The sequence below is a fragment of the Myxocyprinus asiaticus genome, chromosome 10, assembly GCF_019703515.2.
Source record: "Myxocyprinus asiaticus isolate MX2 ecotype Aquarium Trade chromosome 10, UBuf_Myxa_2, whole genome shotgun sequence".
Lineage (NCBI taxonomy): Eukaryota > Metazoa > Chordata > Actinopteri > Cypriniformes > Catostomidae > Myxocyprinus > Myxocyprinus asiaticus.
Window position 1 is genome coordinate 37,908,331 of NC_059353.1, and position 12,592 is coordinate 37,920,922.

General features: G+C 37.9%; 1 protein-coding gene across 5 annotated transcripts in view; it reads right to left on the minus strand.

Moving 5' to 3' along the window:
• The window catches only part of LOC127446925 (semaphorin-5B-like), a 258,511-nt gene that overhangs the window by 114,958 nt on the left and 130,961 nt on the right, over positions 1–12,592 (minus strand). The window lies entirely within an intron of this gene.

Consider the following 12,592-nt stretch of genomic DNA (forward strand, 5'->3'; position numbering starts at 1 on the left):
CGAACGATGTCTCTGCGTGGGCAGCGCCCAGACACGTAAGGCAGCGATCGTGATCATCAGACGCGGAGAGATAATGACCGCACCCAGGAATAACACACAAACGGAAAGGCATCTTTAAAAAGACGTTCCGTGTGTGCCGCTCTTTTAGGATTGAAAATATAATCTTTTTAGAATATACTCTTTTGTTTTGCTCTGCTGAAATGCCCAGGGGCGTTCTCTGCACTCCACGGGTGCAGAGGGGGAGAAGCCGCTGAAACGCACTGTAAAATACAGCAGTTTGAGGTGAATTGAATTCAGTGCACTGAATGCAATCTCTCGGCTCTTAAGAGAAAATCATAAAGAGTGGTTGCGAGCAAATTCCAATGAGCAAATTCCACTCGCCAATTCCCATTGGCCTTTTTTCAAAAAGCAGGGGTGTTTAGGGCTTCCAAGAGTGACCCCTAGTGTCACTACATTGACACAACATCGAGTGAGTGACAGATAGGGAACTGGCAACCACACACATGTCGAAATCTAATTCTGACCGGCTAATCACACTTATTTAAAGTCTGTTATTTATCAAACGTAGAAAATTAAATATTTTACTTGCATGATTATTTCTAAGTAAAGCATGACACAATTGATCTAAAGGGGATGGAAAGAGGGGATGGTGGTTTTACAAGGTAGATGGTTTTTGGTATTTCTTGCAACAAGGGGGATGGCATCCCCGTGCCCTGCGTATTTTCTACAGTAAATCAGGCATATGAGGTATCATTTGAAAGCTTAAAATCTGAACTTTTCAGAGATAGCAATCACTTCTGCATTTATGTTACTTAAAATAACAAAATAAGGCCTCAAAACATTTGTGCTGAAAATTAGTGCACCCAGAGGTAATGGGGTAGAAATATTTATATAAAAGTCTTTTCAAATAGCACCAAAATGGACAAGTAATATATCAAATGAAAGCTCTCATTGTCAGGATTTTGTTTTTCTTCTCTAATACCACAGTTCGAAAGATTTTCAAAAGAATCAAAGTGAAATATTATTTCTGTTAGTCATCAAATACAAACATCTCATTTATGCACCAATAATTGCTGCTGTAAGCCCCAAATAGCCAGAAATTTTATATCTGCTTTTACCTTAAAAATTGGCTATTGTTTACTTGTCTGTGAGCTTGCTTGGCTGAATAATTCAATGTTATATCCTAGATGTCCAGAACAAAATATGCCATCCGGAAGGAAAAGCATGCAACTAGTGATCAGGAAAATCTGTTGTCGACTATTGATGATAACATTTTATATAGCATCGCAAAGGGGAGGATCTCAGCTTTCTAATAACACCTAGATTGAGCTTCTAGTCCACGCAAAGGCTAAGATATTCAATTAAACAACAAGGGTGGTGCTTGAACTGAAAATTGGACCGAATGTCTATGGATGAGCACATCTGTGAGGGCTAAAATGCGGTAGATTTCAGATCTGTATATTGTGATGGAATGTGACAGAGAAAAAAATATTTTTTCTCATGCTTCCTGCCATATAGTGGAATAAAATGAGACTTTTCAAAGTGAGGTGGAGTGAACAGAACCAGAATTACATGTTTACAAGTTAGGACAACAAATGTATTTATTTATTTTTTCCAAAAACAAAATTCTGTTTATCATAAGATTATAAACACATATAATATTATTTATGATTAATTAGGGTCTTTTTATTTAGTTATTTTATTTGAGGGGTTCTATAACAAATTAGACCAATTTTTTGCAATTATTCCACAGTATGTGTGAATGGGCAGCCCAAAAAACACCTGAGTTTAAGGGTTAAATGCAAAAAAAGACAATACATCAAGAAATCTCTCACAGTCCAGTTTGGTCCATGCATCGACATTCAGACTGAACAGCGGCTGTTCTTTTCTGTGGAATTCTAAATGATACATACTCACATCACATAAAAAACAAACAACAAAGACAGAACAGGGTGTTGTGACACTTAGGAATCCATTGAGAGATGAAGGGAGACTGGTGTTATGAGTGTGCGGTTGCACGCAAGTAAGTGTAATGGACGAAGGGGAGGAATGATGGAGACCCGAGATAGACAGAAGTAGATTCCTCAAACACACTCACTCCTACATGCCCATGCTGTTTACATTACAGGCTTGTTGAATCAGGGTCTTTTATCTTATTCGTAAAGTGTATAACTACTCTCTCATAGCTCTTCATCCTGATGCATAACATCATACCACTCCTAAAAGACCTTAGGGTCAAGCTTCTGATCTGGTTCTATCTTCAGAAGGTTCTTAAGTCAATCCTGCCCCATTGATGTGTCAGATTGAATCTTGGCTATGAGACCTTCTGTACATCATGACCTGGGGAAGATCTTCCCTATACATCATGTCTGTACAAGTGGAGGAATTATTCCACTTGATTTCACAAGCACATTTAGATTAGATTGCTTTTAGAGGTTTTAGAGGGTATGGTGCATGAACATCCAGTTTCACATCAGATACAGCTATAATGTAAATTAATACCCATGAGCACTGAAATAGAATACTGCAGCCTTTGAGAATAGACTGTCATTACACTAATTATTCTGAGCAATACATTAGTCAGACATAACAGATAGCCCCTCTTATGTTCATATGCTGGTCATCAGCATATGTTATGTTTTGGAAGCTGGTCCTCAGTATAGGAGGAAAGTTTTATTGGTCCCCCTGCTACAGCAGCCCCAAACCAACACCAAGTAGCATAATCCAGCAATTCAGGGACAACAATATCACATGTCAAACACAAAGTCTTTTCTAAAAGTTAGCAACCTAAGGTATGCTGCCTCCTAAAATACTAAGATTTGGCCAAATTCTAAGGCAGCATTGAATGTAGCTTTTCAGAGACAGCAATATCACAATCCTTTGAGATAAGCTCAGTGAAAATATAAATCTAAGATGGCGGACGAGGTGAGAGAAATTACTGTATATATTATTCAGTACTCAATGTACAGTATCAATAAAAATAATTCAGTGCAATTAAAAAATTAACTATTTGTACTTTTATGCTTATTTGAGTATAATTGTGCTGTTAGCTTAGCAACATGCTAACATCAAACTCAACTTGAAATCAAATCATTTAAAAAATCAATTGCGAGCCGAGTGTTTTGTGTGGAATGTTACTTGTGTGGTGTGCAAAGCTGACTATGTAAAGTTCTCCAAAACAGTCACTACTGAGGTTCCATGATAATAAGGATGCTGCCTTAAAAGGCAGCTGCCTATGTGGGTAATAAACAGTGAGGCAGTTCAGTAGGTTTTGAAACAAAGCTAATGCCAAGACAGGAGATCCTTCCCACCTTGTAAACTGATAAAGGCTGAGGCGAATCAATGAAAATCTGGTCCATTCGTGCAAATGTACCAAAGAGACAGGATCAACAGACAAGAAGAAAAAAGAAGTTGACAGAAACTGTGTTCTGAGATTTTGTTCCATTGCTCATGTAACTGGACCTACTTATAATGTGTAGGAGTCCCAACAAGGCACGAAAGGAGCACAGTATGTGGGTGGAACTCAATCACTGTGCCTTGAGCTCCCCCACTGTGCCCCTATAGAGACACACCAACATCAGATGATCCTGATCTCATGAAACAGCTGCCTCCCCATGAGGCGGAAGCATTGAAATCCTGCTGCCTCATGCATCAGTTCTCAGGTGCTCTTGGGATATGCAGCTACACAGGGTGCATGGGCACCATGGATTGATCTCATCCAGAATTCGGTCTTGGGATCCACAAATAACCCTCTTAGTACTTTGATTACAGTGGAAGTGATGAAAACACAGTAATGATAAATGTAAATAGCTTTAGGGCTCATAATGTACTTGTTGAAAAAAACAAAAACATATTTTTACATTTTCAGAAGAAAATGTGAGTGATGCTTGTCTGTGCAAATCTCACTGACATGATGCAAGGGCGTTGCTATGCAGTTGATAGGGTGTTCTGAATGATTGCTAACTGGCCCAAGTCAAAAGAGCCCACCCCCAAGTCTCTATAATATTCTCTCAGAGAACTCGATAGCATGGAATAAGAGTTAGTTTAAGCCCCGTCCTACGGTTCAGCATCAGGATTCTCGCTCAAACCATCAAAACCTGCCGGAAGGCGATGATGGCAGGGTAGAGGGGCTTACCCCCAAAAGGAAATTACAACCTAATTTAACCTTGTATTCCCCCAAAAGGAGAACTAAACTAATAGTTCAACTTAGACGACCAGGTCTCAGGCGAAGGAACCTGAAAGAAGCAGAGATATTAGTAATACCGTGAATATAACCTTATATGATTAGCAAACATGAAACCCTTACAAATGGCATGTAATAGTGCCATACCCTGCAGAAAGATGACTAGCTTTGTGAAATGGCATAGCTTCTGATGTGTTTGTGCAAACTGACTGCCCATGGAATGGGTGGCACTGCTTTGTAATGTGTCCGTGAAACAGACTGCCCATGAATTGGGTGGTATTTCTTGTGATGCATCTGTGGAACAGACTGTCCATGAAATGGGTGGCATTGCTTGTGATGTGTCTGTGGAACAGACTGCCCATGAAATGACTGGCATTGCTTGCGATGTGTCTGTGGAACAGACTGCCCATGAAATGTGCGCAATGCTTGCGATATGTCTGTGAAACAGACTGCCCATGAAATGGGTGTCATTGCTTGTGATGTGTCTGAGAAACAGACTGCCCATGAAATTGGCGCAATGCTTGCGATGTGTCTGTGAAACAGACTACCCATAAAATGGGCGCAATGCTTGTGATGGGTCTGTGAAACAGACTGCCCATGAAATGGGTGTCATTGCTTGTGATGTGTCTGAGAAACAGACTGCCCATGAAATTGGCGCAATGCTTGCGATGTGTCTGTGAAACAGACTGCCCATAAAATGGGCGCAATGCTTGTGATGGGTCTGTGAAACAGACTGCCCATGAAATGGGTGGCATTGCCTTGTGATGTGTTTCTGAAACGCAATGTGTCTGTGAAACAGACTGCCCATGAAATGGTAGCAATGCTTGCAATGCGTTTATGCGAACTACTGCCTGTGGAATGGTTGGCAGTGCTTGCAATGTGTCTCAGCAAACAGTGTACCCATGCGAAGTTCTGGCAAGCTGTAATATGTTGAATAAATAAATGTAGATTGATAAAGACGATCATATATTTAAGACATTATTAGGGCAGTTTAACCAACAATGCAAATACCTACACTGCTACGTTGCAATGACCCCTTATTAAAAGGAAAATATTGGATAACTGCAATACACGGTTGGTACTTCCCATTTGATTTAAAATGTTCTGATCGGCAGCAATTATGCATGCTGTGCTAAGATTCCTGATTCAGTTATGCTGATGTGCAGTTGCCTACCGCTAGATGTCAGTAGCAAGCGGCAACATCCTTCTGTTTATGAGAGAATGCAATAGTAAACATTCTTACAAATCATGCAAGATTGAGTGTTAATGTAAGAAGGGCAACTATTGTACAATGAAAGCATCAGCTATAAACAGGGTTGGGGAGTAACGGAATACATGTAACTGGATTACATATTTAAAATACAAAATATAAGTAACTGTATTCCACTACAGTTACAATTTAAATTATTGGTAATTAGAATACAGTTACATTCAAAAAGTATTTTGATTACTGAAGAGATTACTTTGCATTTTATTGTCATTTGTTTCATTTAATATTTAGTCCTTTCAGATGGAAAACATTTATACATATAAATGATGCAATCCAAAGTGCATTTGAACAGCGGTGAAACACTTTCTTATGATGTGTTACATTCATACGAGCAGACAGAGAAGTAAATTTGAAGTAAGTTTGGAGCAGAAGAAATAGAAATAAACCTTGTGTAAATTGTCAGCTTTACACTAAGCTAAAATGCTATTTCTAGCCATTTTACACGCACGTTACCAGGCACGATCATATTTTTTTATCAAGAAAATTCATGTTAGATCATAACTTCTTTTGTTCTAGTAAGATCTTTGATATTAGGGCAAAAATTGTATTCTTGATAATAGTTTTTGTATTGTTTTCCTGTAAAAATATCTAAAAATCCTTAAAACAAGATCAATTTGATTTATCTTGTTTTAGAAACAACACTGCATAAGATATTTAGGTTTTTCAGAGAATGTATTTTTAACATGTGTATTTTGTCTTACTGTACTGGCAGAGTTTTTATAGTCAAAACAAGTGAAAAAATCTACCAGTGCTGAAGAAGTAATCCAAAGTATTTAGAATACATTACTGACCTTGAGTAATCTAACGGAATACGTTACAAATTATATTTTACAGTATGTATTCTGTAATCTGTAGTGGAATACATTTAAAAAGTAACCCTCCCAACCCTGGCAATAAATACTGTAAATCTGAGAATCAGCAGTGACAATCCTGTAACAGGAAAATAGCAATTGAACTATTATTCTAAAAAACACAAGTCAAACATATATAACCATACCTGAACTGAAGAAGATTATAATCAGACCACATGCATTTAAGTATTATTCCGTATTTCGAAGTGCATGAATACTCAATCCTGATTACCCAGTGCAGGAAAATAGTAGGAAATGCAAAAAACATAGATAACGTATGCAGCATGAACCTGATTTATCATATCTGCGGAACAACATGAAGATCTGTGAGCACCTACTCTTGTAAAAGTTAACATTGGCATTGCTGCTTGAAAAGTGATTACTGGATACAGTATGAATAATATAATGGACGGAAAATAGTGAAACATTAATAACAGAAAAGCTTGAAACCCTTAATAACAGAAAAGCTTGAAACCCTAACACCAACTATAGGTAAGAACATTGTTCCCTCTAAAGAAAATAAATACAAATTGTGTATGTTGCTGATGGAGACCAGCTGCATTAACATCGAGGAGAGTACCAAATGATGGACAACAAAGTGCTGTTTGCTTGGAAAGCAAAGGCATTAGCATTGCGTTTCTCTTTCACGTGCGAGTGAAAACGGAATATGATCTGACCAGAGAAAACAAAAGAATAAGAAAACACGAATCACTTCAACTACATAAAACTATATGACAATATACTATGCTATTAATTACATTTCAGTAATGTTTTGACACCATAGCCTACCACTAGGCATCAGAAGTTACACAGCAACAATGATACTGCCCCTTTAAAGGAGATGTAATTGTAGGCATCTGAAGAAAATCAAAGCAAGAGTTTGTGATTTAATGTGCAATAGGATTGAATAGCAGAAAATGAGAAGCATCAGCTGAGCTTAATGGAGATAATCAACCACATACACTGAAAGTAGTCAACATGTATGCTGATTCCCCGTTACTGAGATATACTTGGGCATTCAACTCTGATGTAACCAGATGTAACAGCATGATGTGGCCGATATGTAAGGGATAATCCACGGCTAGGTGTGTGTTAAACTATTTTAAATGCCCGACGCGGAGGCGAAGAACCACCCGACGCAAAGCGGAGAACTGATTAGTTACAGCTGTAATATTTTATTTTTTATTTTTTTGCAGAGCAAATTTTGACTGGAGGAGTAAAAAATAACGGTTAATTTTATCAAAAGTCCGTTAGATCTGCAGCTCTGCCTGTTCTAAATCGACCACTCACTTGACCAAAACTGAATTTAATGCACAATCCAGAAATAATAATATCCACAGAATGTAGAGGGGTTGTCTAATGGCTATAGGTGGCACTTCTGGACAGAAACATAATATACACAACACATTACAGTTGAAATCTTCTTGCATTGCCTTGCTGGACTGCGAAAGTTGTATTTAATAGGTCCTGATTTCAATCTCTCATTCTCCGTGCAAAACAAACTGAATTCCATTATATTAGCTATGCTGATGAAGTGGCTAGGAAATGTTTTCAACTGCTATAGTTCACTCTGCTTGCTCTGTAATGTTATGTTTCTATGGTTACAAACAGTGCATTAATATTTAACGGTGATTAAAACTGACCGGAACTCCCTGTGCATTCAACGGTTTGAACTGCACGCATTCCAGCCAATCAGAATAGAGTATTAGAACAGACCATCTTTCTCAGACCTAACGTGAAGATCGGTGTACAATGTGCATCGAATACTCTTGTAATGTGCAACATTGCTGCAAAATGAACACTGCCGCTTGAAAAACAATTGTTCATGCAGATAATAAATATGATGAACAGTGAATAGAGGAACACTGAAGGCAGAACACCCACACCACAAACGGCACCAGCTATTTGTTTGCAATTGTTCCGTCAAAAGAAGAATAAACAGAAAACTTGCATATCTTGTTGGATGAAATTCATGAAAAAGCATGAGCATCGAGGTGAGTAGCCAAACGATGATCCAAATGTTGAGCGAATGTTGCTTGAAAGTGAATGCATAGCGTGTGCTATGCTTGTGTGTTTTGCTCATATGCGAGTGAAAGCGACACGGCATACAAGCAATGAGACAGCTGTGGGACCTAGATAATATTGGATGAGATGCTGGGATTTAATGAATGGCGTAATGCTACTACAAGTCCTCTGCGAGAATTATTTCTTTGGCTTCCATTTCCAGTCCCTAGATACGGTTTCGTTCACTCCTTCAACAAAATCTATTGGACTTTTTTGCCTGTTTTATCATCCGTCAGGTGAAAATCATTTATCCCTACAGACAGTTCACCCAAAAATGAAAATTCTGGCCTTACTGACTCCCACTTGTGTTGTTCCAAACCTCCTCGGAATTCAAAAGAAGACATTTTAAATAATGTATACATTTACTATATATGGGGACTGGAGCTTTCACATTTTCAAAAAATTGCAAAAAGGATCTTTTTTTAAGCGTGAAAGCTTCAATTCCCATTTACTGTATCTGCACCCGAAAAAAGTGACCAGTACTTTCTTCAGAATTTCTCCCCTTTTTGTTCCACAGAAGAAAGTCATACAGCTTTTGAAAGACATGAAGGTGAGTACATTTGAACCATACTTTCAAGAGTTTAAGTATGAACAACAGTAACAGTAATGCTTGCCAAGCACCACCAATAAGAACATCTGTGTCTTCCTCAGATCAATTTGATGCTTTTCAAAGTGCTGAGTTAGATTCTAGCTGGCCATGGCAACTTTCCCACATTCATACTTTCACGGAAATGAGGGCAGAAGGTGTGCATCCAAGGGTTAGAGCAGTGCATAACTCAGACAGGCACTCATAGGGCAGGAATCATAGGACAGCTCTTTTCACCCCATCCAGCTTAGGTGAAGCTGAAAAGGCTTGCCTGAGCTTCACTCTCCCCTGCCATTGCCTGCATGTTTGGCACCAACACATACATTTCTGAGATGAGCTGGCTTTCTGTCAGTCCCATTACACTCCTGGCAGGAAGATGCAGGAGAGCTCTAATGGTGTGAGAAGGACAAAATGAGACGGAGAGAGGTGGCAGACAGGTGGAAGAGGTGAATATGAGAAAGAATGTGTTAATATGATAGAAATTAATGGATGTGAAAGGATACTATACAGACATCAGTCTGCTCCATAACAATGGCTTTTGTCAAGGGAAAAAAATTAAAGCATATAATGGAATCTCCAGCTTTAAGATATGATATATATAGGTGCTAAAACCCTAACAAAACTTGATCACACTTTTACTGCAGTTATTGTTGCTACATTAGAAGGATAGTTCACCAAAACACAAAAGGAGATGGTAGGCAAAATCTTAGGGAGTGATATAGACTCAGATATAGACTGAAATATCCCTTTTTGTTTCTTTTTTTTCTCTCCAATTTGGAATGCCCAATTCCCAATTCACTCTTAAGTCCTCGTGGTGGCGTTGTGACTCGCCTCAATCCGGGTGGCAGAGGACAAATCTCAGTTGCCTCCACATCAGACCGCCAATCCGCGCATCTTACCACGTGGCATGTTGAGCACGTTCCTGCGTAGTGCATGTGGAGGCCCACGCTATCCTCTGCGGCATCCACGCACAACTCACCACATGCCCCACTGAGAGCGAGAACCACATTATAGTGACCACGAGGAGGTTAACCCAACGAGACTCTATCCACCCTAGCAAACGGACCAATTGGTTGCTTAGGAAGCCTGACTGGAGTCACTCAGCATGCCCTGGATTCGAACTTGCAACTCCAGGTGTGGTAGTCAGCGTCTTTACTTGCTGAGCTACCCAGGCCTCCTAAAATATCCCTTTAATATCACAGCAAATTTTTATAAATGATCACCTCAAAATATACAGCTCTGGAAAAATTAAGAGACCACTCCAAATGTTCAGTTTCTCTAGATTTACTATTTATAGGTATGTGTTTGAGTAAAATTAACATTTTTGTTTTATTCTATAAACTACTGACAACATTTCTCCCAAATTCCAAATAAAATATTGTCATTTAGAGCATTTATTTGCAGAAAATGACAACTGATCAAAATAACAAAATATATGCCATGTTTTCAGACCTTGAATAATGCAAAGAAAACAAGTTCACATTCATTTTTAAACAACACAATACTAATGTTTTAAACTTAGGAAGATTTCTGAAATCAATATTTGGTGGAATAGCCCTGATTTTCAATCACAGCTATCATGCGTCTTTGCATGCTCTCTACCAGTCTTTCACATTGCTGTTGGGTGATTTTATGCCACTCCTGGCTCAAAAATTCAAGCAGAAATTCAACAGACACTGGAATGGATTGGCTGTCATACACATAGAGATGCTGATTTAAGAAACATTTGGATTGGTCTCTTAATCTCTTTAATATCTCAATTGTATCTCTTAGACAGCAATAAGATAAAAGGTAAAGCAAATGTAAAAAAAAAAAAAGGTTTACTGCTTCTTAGATATTTCTCCTGGGAAAAAAATATCCTGGTTCTCACATTGTTTCTCTCCTTTCAGAAGAGATCTCATCTGCCAAAAAACTGAGATTTCAAACATTTTTCATTCAATTCTACCAAAAATATCTGAGATAAAGTTGATACTTGAAACATAATTGAGAACTCAATTAAGTATCCTGAGCTACGAAAGAGCAACCTCTGAGCAATACATTTTTTTTTTACATCAGCAGTGGGTTGCAATATTGAGTTAGCCAGGCCAGTACAACTCTGTCAACACAATAAAAATTTTTTATAAGGATTTCAATTATATGAGCACTTGACCATACACTAAAAAAAAAATAAAAATTATATTTAATATAATTTTATAAATATAGAGTATATTATTCTTGTTGCACTCTAATCTCTGTCTTGGATAGTATTTTTCTGATGCCATTGAAACTTTGTAATGCAACAGATTTCATACTACTTCGTACTTAAAATGAATAGCTTATGTTGTATTCTTCCTCTTTTGTAAGTAGCTTTAGATTAAAGCATCTGACAAATGAATAAATGTAAATGTAATTCCATCAAACTAAACAGTAATCTTTAAACAATCTATAGGGTACGACAGTGCTAATGGGGTAAAGGCTCTTTTGATTTTATTTTCAAATTTTGCTCTATAACTATTGTCCCTATTTTGACACAATATCACTTTTTCCCTGGGGGCCTTTTAAATTTTTCCCTCACTACCTATTTAAAAAAAAAAAAAAATCAATATAAATTTCTATTATTTTTTCTTTTCACACATGATTTTGCTCCATTAATATTCAATAATAAAAAAATAAAAATAATAATTAATCTTGATTTACTTTGTGACCATAAAAAAAAAACTTAAGGTGTGCCTTTAATATTAGTTGTACCCTATCATTATAAACTAGGCAAAAGTGTGATTTTTAAGTTTAATTTAATACTTCACATTATGCTTAATTCATAATATGTACATATTGTCAAAGATGACTCAATTCAGTTTGATGAAAATGTAAAATGTGTAAATCCTTGCAGCTGATTTTGCCTACACGGTTCCTCAACCTCTAGCATGTCCTAATCCTTCTGTTCTCCCTCTGTTTGCTGTTTAGGTAAAGACACTCTCCTTCAAAGGCTGGCAAGGTGCTGCTCATCAATTTTAATCCAGCCTCCACTTGTGATGCTCCAGTTAATCCAAATGAAAAAGATCGCTCTTGCTTATTCCCGGTTTGGGATCACCCAGGAGTGTAAGAGAGAGCTACTCAGGTGAAGGTGAGATGCAAAAAAATTAAATTGCACCTAATCTTCTCCACTAGGATGACTAAGAAATCCTCAAACAAATTTAGTAACATCACTGAAACAAAACAGTAACTGCAGACATGGGAATATGTAAATGGAGTATAAGGAGTGACATATTAAGTTTCTTTTTGTTGTGCAACCTGAAGTGCGTTGGCACTGACATTTTATTCAGCCTTCACCACAAGCTGTTTCATGCATGAAACATTATGAATGGTCTGCAAGAGCATTCAATAAATGTCTGACCTATCTACCAAACATGGCACAGAGATTGTTGGGGAATCAACCTGATATATGCAACCACGGCAACAGGTGAGGAAGCCACCACCATCTCATTTTTTTAATTTATTATTTAGACCTTAGAGAACCTGGCTGACCTTCTGAGAACTCAAAGTGGTTGCAGTGCCAAGCCAGAGTAAAAACACTGTACTTCAAAACCGCTCTATCTGTGCTAGAGAATGAAGGCCTTTGAAGCCTGTCCAGATGGCTTTGGGAGCTGACCCACTCGTTG